At 38.2% G+C, this 11173-nt stretch overlaps 1 pseudogene; it reads right to left on the reverse strand.

Moving 5' to 3' along the window:
* Window positions 1-10184: 10184 nt before the first annotated feature.
* LOC150058902 (small ribosomal subunit protein eS6 pseudogene) lies at window positions 10185-10971 on the reverse strand (annotated as a pseudogene).
* Window positions 10972-11173: the final 202 nt, after the last annotated feature.

The following is an 11173-nucleotide window of genomic DNA, read 5'->3' on the forward strand; positions in this document are numbered from 1 at the left end:
TATTTGTGTAGAGGGCCATTGTGTCAGATGCAGCATTTTAGGGAGGCCATGCATGGTGGTTTGGGCAGAATTGTGTGCAAAGAGGAAGAATTTTAACTTAGAGCAAGCATCTATGTTAGGAAACTAACGCACTCAACTTGCACACATATTTATTCTCCATAGAAGGGAGCTCAGCTGACACTGTGAAACCATACGGGCTGTGGAGGACTGTGGGAAGTTACCACTGTACAAAGCCTCAAAACGGTGAATGAATAGATTGCCTTTCACCTGTGGCAGGAGCATATGCCTCTAACCTATATTACTAAAAAAAGTAGCATATAGAACTATTGTTTTGAATCTGGAAACTACACTCTCTACCTTAAAATTAATGACAAAATCAAATATAAGTTCCCCAGTGCTTAAAAAATAAATGCAGTATATATTTTAATGAAAGTAACCATTTATGGACCGGGAGTTTGGCCTAGTGGTTAAAGTGCTTGCCTAGCATGCATGAACACCCAGGTTCGATTCCTCGGTACCGCATACATAGAAAAAAGCCGGAAGTGGTGCTGAGGCTCAAGTGGTAGAGCTCTAGCCTTGAGAAAGTCCAAGGACAGTGCTCAGGCCCTGAGCTAAAGCCCCGGACTGGCAAAAAAAAAAAAAAAAAGGAAAGTAACCATTTATATCCAGGCCTACTTCTTATTTTAATGTTGCTGATAAATTATTTTTCTTAAAATGTTTATGTCATGTTTAAATCCCATTTGAAAGTAAGAATAAAGCTTTATTTGTACATTACCACCTGCTTTAGTGACCACGGAATAAAGAAATGTATTGAGAGCATTTCTCTGAGTGTATAGGATATGGAGGCTACTCAATTTCATTATAAATTAAAGCATAATGATATGCACCAGCCCCATCCTGTGAAATAGTTTGTAAGGACTTGTACTTTGTGGATTAGGAGACTGAAGCTAACAGGGATAAAGTACATGACAAGGTGGAGTATGCATGAAGCCCTGAGTTCACATCTTGGTAATGGGGAAAAAAAGAAAGAAAGAAAGAAAGAAAGAAAGAAAGAAAGAAAGAAAGAAAGAAAGAAAGAAAGAAAATGCAATGCAAAAAGTGACCTCAAAGAGATAAACTATGACTCACACTACAGATTACCTTTATTATTGAGGACTGAGTCTGTGAACAGAATGTGCATGTATGATAAAAATAAACATAAGCTCACTGTAGAAAATGAAAAAAACATGGAAACACGAAAACAAATTACTACATTTTCCCTTTATGTTTCTTACATACAAATTATCTTTAAGAATAGGATAAGGAAATCGGTGGAAGATGGCGACAGTTCAGTGTGAGTCTTTCTGAGCTCTGGCCAAGATATCAGTCGTAGGGGAAAGTTCATACCCAAAGATCCATCCTAAGTAAGCTTTAGCACCACAGAAATCTCAGTCAAAGAGGAGAAAGGCAGGAAACTGGCACAAGAAGACAGCGTGGAGCAGAGCGGTGCCAGCCACTGGGAGCAGCCATGGAGACAAAGCCTCCCTCAGGCACCTGAGCAGACAGCGCTTCTTGGCAGCCCAGACATGCCTGCTGCAGACAGAGCCACACAGAGCCTGCGTGAGCCCAGAGCTGTCACCTCGCCATGCGAGGACCTGCCAGCTTCACGGAACCAGAAAATCCAGCCATTTATGAGTACCCCCATGGAGAAGTTTCCACTTCTGCTGGAAAGTGGAATTGGGAAGGAATCCCCTCCCCCACCAGCTGATAACAGTGCCATCTTGACTGCTGGCAAATACACTGCAAAAACAACTGGAGCCTGAGAAGTGGTGCTGGCAGTGCCATCATTCAAAAGAGCAAAAAGTTTTCCCAGCGGCAGCTTAGCCTGACGTCCACCATGCTAGCGGGAGTTCCTCCCCTTGGGCGGGGCCGCACTCCTGGTAAACAGAGCCGCTGGCATCTTCACTGGCTTTTTTTTTCTGCCCAGTCAAGCAAACTGATCAGAAAAACCACAACACAAAATCACAGGAGAAAAAGACTATTTGAAGTGTTTGGATCCCGAATTTAGTGGAGTCACAAGTTTCATACCCCGTCCTCCCCCGCCAAAAAAAAAAACAAACTGAAGGGCCAGGAGTTTGGCCTAATGGTTAAAGTGTTTGCCTAGCATGCATGAAGACCCAGGTTCGATTCCTCGGTACACATACATAGAAAAAAGCCTGAAGTGCTGCTGAGGTTCAAGTGGTAGAGCTCTAGCCTTGAGAAAGTCTAAGGACAATGCTCAGGCCCTGAGCTCAAGCTCAGGACTGGCAAAAAACAAAAAACAAAAAAAACCCTGAAGAATACCCCCTTTTTTTCTACCTTTTTTTATTTGCATTTTAGGTGTTCTTTTTTTTTTGTCATTTTACCTCCACCCTTTTTTTGTTTAATGTTATGATACTTTCCATCTTTTTTTCCCCCGCTTTCCTTCTGTCATTGTGGTTGTTCCTTGAAACATACTGAAAGCACTGGGTACAGTCAGATGATATTCTTATTGATACAGTCACCTGGGTTTTTAATCTGTTGGTTTCTTATCTAAGATCTCACAATTGTTGTTTTTCTTTTCTTTTTTTTGTTTATTTTTACTTTAAAAAATGTTACCATTGATCTCTCCTATATATAACTTCCTCTTTTCTTTATATATTCTTCTTATTACTCTTCTTATTTTCAGAGGTTTTATCTTATTTTTTCTAAATTTTGTACTCAACTATTTTACCTAACACCTTAGGTCAGTTATCCTTACACTATCCCTTTTCTTCATTAATATATTAATCTTACACTCCTACATTACTCTTTTTCTTACCTCCCCTCTTGTCTTTCATACTATTTTTCTATCCCTGGTCCTCTGTTCGTCCTTTAATTTTATAACGCATAGATTTACAGTTGATGGTTGTTCAGGAATACTGCATATGTAGGTATTCAATAATACTGTAGGTCCAGAGGGACTTAAATGCAATAGAGATCAAATTGTGGGGGGGAGTTTGGTCATAAAACGGTGACCAGAGGTGGTATTAGATTTGTCTGTAAGTGCACAAAATTATGAATATCTATTGCTGGCCAGCAAAAGAGTTCTAGATTGGTTATATCTTAAAAATTGTAATTTTGTGCAGTATTAATCTTGCTCCCATTTCCAAATGGGGAGAATAAGAAACTCAAGAAAAATGCCAAGTCAAGGAATAGATTCTCCCAGCCAATATAAACAAGTAATGGAGCAGTCAATGGCAAAACTTGAGGAGAGTCCTCCAAATGCTACACAAATGCAATTGATAAACATGATTAATGAAATGTTTCAAAACATATAGAAAGAAATACGTGAGGAAGCCATATCGAAATGAGATGAAATCATAAAGAAGGTGATAGGTGGATATATGAGGAAGCCATAAAGGAAGCCGTAATAACGGATTTATGTGAACATGACAAACAAAAAAGGTAGAATTCATAGAATCCACAAACAAAGAGCTGACTGAACTCTAACAAATGTCCAATGAGAGTAAAGCTGCTGACCTAACCACTCAAATGGAAATCAAGGAGTTAAAGAAGTCCATACATAATCTAAAACAAGAGACACAAAGCATCAAAAATGAGCAATTAGAAAGAAGGGAGAAGAAGAATAAGTAGAAAGTATTGATAGCAGGTTACACAATGCAGAAGAGAGAATTTCTAGGGTTGAAGATAATTTGTTATAGAGAAAGAACAGTAAATGAGTCAAACCTAATCTAGGAAATATGAGAAAATGCTTCAGGAGGTCCAAGATACAATTAGGAAGCCTAATTTAAGGGTAAGTGGTATTGAGGAGGGCCTGGAGAAAGAAGTCAATGGTATTGAAAATATACTTCAGGGAATTATCTCAGAGAACTTCCCAAATGTCCAGGAGGGCAGGCCCACCTAGATACAAGAAGCTTTTAGAACTGCAAAACAGACCTGACCAGGAAAAGACACCCCACCGACTCATAATAATCCATACAGGATCAATAGAGATCAAAGAAAGGATCCTAAAAGCAGCCAGGGAGAAGAGAACAATCACCTACAAGGGAAAATAAATCAGAATAACAACAGATTTATCAACAGAGACCATGCCAACAAGAAGAGATTGGAAGGATATATGTCATGCCCTTAAAACAAATAACTACCAACCGAGCTCTCATTCATAACTGAGGGAAAAATAAAAGACTTCCACTCCAAGGAAAAGTTGCAACATTACGTAGCAACCAAACCAGCATTACAGAAAATTCTCAAAGATGTTCTACACATTGGAAAACAACACAAATATGGTACCAACAAAGAAATGGTACCTGAAAACCATACCAGCTAAGGACCGCAAGAACTGTCGAGCCACAGGCCCCAATGAAAGTTTTTTAAAATGGCAGGAACTAGTAAATATTTTTCTGCCTGCACCCTCAATATCAATGGACTCAACTATCCAATTAAATGGCATAAACTGTCTACTTGGATCAAAAAGGAAGATCCATTGTTCTGCAGTCTTCAAGAGACACATCTTGCCCAAAAAACAAACATTTTTTGAAAGTGAGAGGTAGGAATAAAGTTTATCAAGCTAATGGCCCCCATAAACAGGCTGGAGTTGCCATCCTTATATCAGATAAAATAGACTCCAAACTAAAATTAGTGAGAAAAGACAAAGAAGGTTATTATATACTAATAAAGGAATCTCTCCTCCTGGATGACATAAGCATTCTAAATATCTACACACATAATCCCAGAGCACCGAACTTCACCAAGCAAACTTTGCTTTCACTAAAACCACACATAGATCGAAACACAGTGATTGTTGATGACTTTAACACACCACTCTCACCTATGGACAGATCAAACAGGCAAAAACTCAACAGAGAAACCTCAGAATTGAACAACTGTGTAGATCAACTAGATCTAACAGACATCTGCAGAATATTCCACCTAGCAACATCACAATATACGTTTTTTTCAGCAGTACAAGGAACATTTTCCAAAATAGACCACATTTTAGGGCATAAAGCAAACCTGGACAGATTCAGAAACACTGAAATTATTCCCTGCATTCTCTTAGACATAAGGGCATCAAATTGGAAATGAACACCAATCTCCACCAACAAAAACCTTGTAACTCATGATGATTGAACAACACATTCTTGAATCACCAATGGGTCATTGAGGAGATCAGAACAGAAGTTCAACAGTTTATGAAATTTGACAAAAAGGAGCACACAAAATACCAGCTCCTTTGTGACATAGCAAAGCAGTACTCAGAGGAAAATTTATAGCTCTGAGTGCTTATATAAACAAATTTGAAAAATTGCAAACCACCAAATGCCGCACCATAAACTCAAGGAAAAAGAGCAACAAACCAACCCTAATCCCAGTAGACGGAAGCAAATTATTAAAATCAAAGCAGAATTAAATGAATTAGAGTCCAAAAAAAAACTATAGGAAGAATCAACAAAACAAGAGTTGATTGTTTGAAAAAATTAAGAGACCATTAGCAAATCTTACCAAAAAAAAATGGAGCACACATAGATAAACAAAATCACAGATGAGAATGGTAATATCAAGACAGAAATTACCAAGATCCCAAGTATCATAAGGGAATACTTTCCAAATCTTTATGCCAACAAATTTGAGAATCTAGAAGAGATGGATGAATTTCCAGCTAATATTAATATACCCACACTGAACCAAGAAGACCTACTTCAACTAAACAGATCTATTTCAAGCATTGAAATAGAAATGACAATAAGAGACCCCCCATCAAAGAAAAACACAGGTCCAGATGGAGTCACAGCTGAATTCTACAAAGTCTTCAATGAAGAGCTCACACCAATACTCCTCAAGCTCTTTAGTGAAATTGAAAACAAAGGCTCTTTGCCAAACTCATTCTACGAAGCCACTATAACTGTCATCCCCAAACCAGACAAAGATTCATCAAAGAAAGAGAACTATAGACCCATTTCTTTGATGAACATTGATGCAAAACTTCTTAACAAAATACTGGCCAACTGTCTTCAGCAACTCATCAAACAATTATACACTGTGATCGAACAGGATTCATCACAGGGATGCAAAGCTAGTTCAACATATGCAAGTTAATTAATATAATAAAACACATCAACATGAGCAAGGACAAGAATCACATGATTGTCTCAATAGATGCAGAAAAGGCATTTGACAATATCCTACACCCCTTTGTTAAAAGCTCTGGAGAAACTAGGAATCCATGGAACATTCCTCAGTTAATAAAGGCTGTGTGTGATAAACCCACAGCTAACATTATACTTAATGGCGAAAAGCTAAAGCCATTCCCTCTAAAATCAGGAACGAGACAAGGATGCCCACTCTCTCTACTCCTCTTTAACATAGTATTACAATTCCTAACCAGAGCAGTAAGGCAAGAAGCAAGTATAAAGAGGATCCAAACAATGAAAGAGGAAGTGAAACTTTCACTCTTTGCAGATGACAGGATTCTGTATTTAAAGAATCCTATAGACTCCACTCCCAAGCTGCTTGAGCTGATTCAAAACTTTGCCAAGGTAGCAGGATATAAAATTAACTCTCAAAAATCAACTGCCTTCCTATATGCCAACAATGAGAGGAATGAGGCAACAATCAGGAAAGCAACTCCTTTTGCAATAGCCTCAAAGAAAATTAAGTACCAGGAATTAACTTAAGTGAGAATGTAAAGGACCTTTTTGATCAAAACTTTAAAACCCTAAAAAAGGAAATTAAAGCAGAACTGAGGAAATAGAAAAACCTCCCATGCTCCTGGATTGAAAGAATTAACATTGTGAAATTTGCAATCATGCCAACGGCTATCTACAAATTCAACGCAATACCCATCAATATCCCAATGTCATTTTTTTAAAAAAATAGAAGAGGCAATCCAAAAATTCATATGGAATAATAAAAGACCCCGTATAGCAAAAACACTTCTTAGCAGAAAGAACAGCACAGGAGGAATTTCAATACCAAACTTTAGACTATACTACAGAGCTATAGTGACCAAAACAGCTTGGTACTGGCACAAGAACAGGCCTGAAGACCAATGGAATAGAACTGAGGACCCAGATATTAACCCACAGACCTATGGCCACCTAAACTTTGATAAGGCAGACAAAAAGATAGAGGGGAAGAAAGACAGTCTCTTTAACAAGTGGTGCTGGCAGAACTGGTTAAGCACCTGCAGAAAACTGAAGTTGGATCCTTCTTTGTCATCCTGCACCAGGATTAACTCCAAATGGATCAAAGACCTGGAGGTAAACACAGATACACTGACAACTTTACAAGAAGAAATAGGAGATACAGTAGGTCTCCTTGGCACAGATCAAAACTTTCTTAATAAGGACCAAGAACCAGAACAAATCAGAGAAAGTCTGGATAAGTGGGACTGAATTGAACTGCAGAGCTTCTGAAGGGCAAAGGACATAGTTAGCAAATTAACTAGAAAACCTACAGAGGGGGAGAAGATCTTCACTAACCTAGAATTGACAAAGGCCTCATATCTAAAATATATCAACAGCTCAAAAACTTGATTCACCCCAAAACAAATTTCCAAAGAAACAACCATCCCATTAAAAGATGGTCCAAATTCTTTGGGCACATGAAGAAATGCTTGACATCTCTGGCCATAAAAGAAATGCAAATCAAAACAACTCTAAGATTCCACCTCCCTCCAGTTAGAATGGCCACGATCAAGAAATCTAATAACAACAGATGCTGGAGGGGATGCGGCCAGCAGGGATCACTAATACACTCTTGGTAGGATTGTAAAGTCATTCAACTACTATGGAAAGCATTATGGCAGTTCCTCAAAAGAACTCCCCTATGATCCAGCAGTTCCACTACTTGCCATTTACCCAATCGTCCAGCAACAAGGCCATACCAAATCCACTAGCACAACGATGTTCATTGCAGCACTATTCACCATAGCAAAGATATGGAACCAACCCAGATTCCCCTCAGTTGATGAGTGGATCAACAAGATGTGGTATTTGTACACAATGGAATTCTATGTTGCTGTCAGATAGAATGACATCGCCCCATTTGTAAGGAAATGGAAAGACTTAGAAAAAAATCATATTAAGTGAAGTAAGCCAGACTCAAAGGAGCATTGGCTCAATGGTTTCCCTCATTTGTCATAATCAGTAGAATGAAACCTAGATACATTAAGCCATATAGTATGACGCTAAATGAAAGGACCTCCAGGATATAGAATCAAAAGCCATATAATGAGTGATTGTTGTCCTTAATTTACTATGTTATCTCTCATCTCTTTTGCTGTTCCTTGATTATCTCATATTGTTACAGTATTTCACCTTGTTATCTGATATATTGTAAAAAAAAATGGGATGAGGGGAAAAAAAGAATAGTATCAGAGTGAAGTGAACTCCAGGATAGGGAAGCAAGAGGTTTATCTTTTTGATCATTGTTCTTAATATACTATGTGAAGTTACTCCTTTTCTTTTTTCCCCCTTATGGTTTATCATCTTATTATCTAACTTTTTTGCTTGGTATATTATATATACATTTATTAGTTTATTTGAAATAGGGACAGGAAGTAGAACAACAAGATAGTTGGTAGAGGGGAAGGGGAAAGGGGACAATGAGAGAAAAATATGAGAAGGGGTATCAATATTCAATAAGTACCTGATAAATGTAACTGTAACCCCTCTATATGGACCCTGACAATAAAATACAATTAAAAAAGAATACACTCTACTATTAATAATGATGATGGAATAATGGAAAGATTTTACTGAGTTCTTTTATGAATTAACGCTTTTTCTAGACACTTCACATACATTAAAAAACATGGCTGGTCCAGGAGCATGGTCTAGTATTAGAGTGCCTGCCTAGAATGCACAAAACCCTGGGTTTGATTCCTCAGTACCACATATCCAGAAAAGGCCAAAAGTGGTGCTGTGGCTCAAGTGGTAGAATGCTAGCCTTGAGAAAACCCAATGATAGTGCTCAGACTCTCAGGTCAAGCCCCAGGACAGGCAAAAAGAAAAAGAAAAACACCTGACTGTTATAAATAATATGGAGAGTATGTACTTTTCATATTTCCCCATACCAAGTAGGAATAAGAAACGCCAAAATAGAGGCCACTGGAACCCCAAATGGCTGACAGTATAATTGTGCCTTCAGTCACTAGCTTGATAATAATGCAGGCTTATTTTGTTTCATTGGACTAACATAGTAATGGGACTTTGAATTAAAACATATAATTCTTATTTTTTCAGGTTATGTCACAAGCTGTTCTTTATTGGCAGCATTGTATCACAATTTAAAATACATACCATTATTACTAACCCAATTATATGTTCTTAGATGCATAAGTTGTTAGGTTTTTTTCCCTCTAATGGCTAAGTTTAAATATCAAGTATACTGGACTAAGAAATGACCAGATGACTGTGTCCAAGAAGGAATTAGCATATAAGTGAGTAGACTAAATCAAGAAGATTGTTTTCATCAAGGTGAGGGACAAACATCCATTCCATGGAAGAATGGATGGCCAGAGGGCAAGTTTGCTCTGTTATATAATGTATTTCTGCCATTAGACATCAAATTTATGGCAGGACTTACACTATTGTCTCTTCTGGTACTCAGGCCTTGGAGTACTGTCTGAACTCTCCCACTAGCTCACCAGGTTATCCAGGTTCCACATGGAAAATTAGAGGATTTCTCAGCCTTCATAAGCAGATGGTCCAATCTTTGATAATGTCATTACATATGTTTATTATATAATCTTGATTTTGTTTATCTGGAGAACTTTGTACTCTACGATATACTAAGATATCTGAAATCATGATTGTTTTCAAGAATCCCCTTCCCATTGCCACAAACATTTGTCAAAGAAACAAAGCTGTAACAATGAACTCTCCAGTGAGCTCAGTATACAAATCACTGCAAGGCTTCTCCCCCAAACTATCTGCCTCTTAGTCAAGAAATTTCATTAAACATTGAAAGCAGAGGTCACAGAGATGAAAGAGAGAATTTCAACTTCAAGTGAGATTCCAAAAAGCATAGCTAACCAATTATTAACATCACCATCATCATCACTATTATTATTATTATTATTTATTATGTAGTTGTACAGAGGGGTTACAATTTCCTAAGTCATGTTACCAATACATTGTTTCTTTTTTTTTGACAAAGTTTTATTTATTCATTACTCTTACTCATTTTTGACTGGACTCAGACTTGGAAGTAGAAGCTATCAGAGAAGACAGCCTTCGCCTCTTGGCAATCTGTTCCTGACGTTTCTCTTTGGCTTCCTTCATTCTCTTAGCCAAAAGCTTACCATATTCTGCAGCCTCCTCCTTGTTCTTCTTGGTACTTTGTTTCTTCAGAGCAATGCGGCGGCGTTTGTGTTGCATTACACGTGGAGTAACAAGACGCTGAATCTTGGGTGCTTTGTTCCTGGGTTTTTTACCTTTGTTCAATGGTTTTCGAACAACATATTGGCAGACATCATCTTCTTTAGAGAGATTGAAAAGTTTGCGGATTCTGCTAGCCCTTTTGGGTCCCAGACGGCGTGGTACAGTGGTATCTGTCAGTCCAGGGATATCTTTTTCTCCTTTTTTTTTTTTTTAACAATAACCAAGTTGAGAACACTCAGATTGGCATCCACAATGCAACCCCGAACAGATTTACACTTTCTCTTTCCAGTTCTTCTTGGTCTGTAACAGGAATGCCCTTTGCTCAGTAGCAAGTGACTCGACCATGAGTCAAGACACCTTGCTTCATGGGAAAACCTTGTTTGTCGTTTCCACCACTGATTGAGATCACATAGCCCTTCCATTCCTCACCCAGACCATCAGCAGCAACCTCTGTGGCCATACGCTTCACATAGAAAGTACGGAGTTTGCGTTCATCGTCCACTTCGATGAGTTTCTGACAGCCAGTGGCTGGGAAGGAGATATTCAGCTTCATGTTGAAGCAGCTGCTCGCCCAGGAGGCGCCACGGAAAAGAGCAGTACATTGTTTCTTAATCAATGATCTCTCTTCCTTTATTCTCCCTTACTTTCCCCTCTTATCCCTTCCCTGGAGATAATCTTTTTTTTTTTTTTTTAAAGAACAGGGAAAATATCTAGTATTTTAATTCCTTTTCTAATTGACTAAAAGGTAAATGTGTCGAAGGGACATTATAATAGCATAATCTCAAAAA

Source organism: Megascapheus bottae, chromosome 9 (genome assembly GCF_031878675.1).
Source record: "Megascapheus bottae isolate mThoBot1 chromosome 9, mThoBot2.hap1, whole genome shotgun sequence".
Lineage (NCBI taxonomy): Eukaryota > Metazoa > Chordata > Mammalia > Rodentia > Geomyidae > Megascapheus > Megascapheus bottae.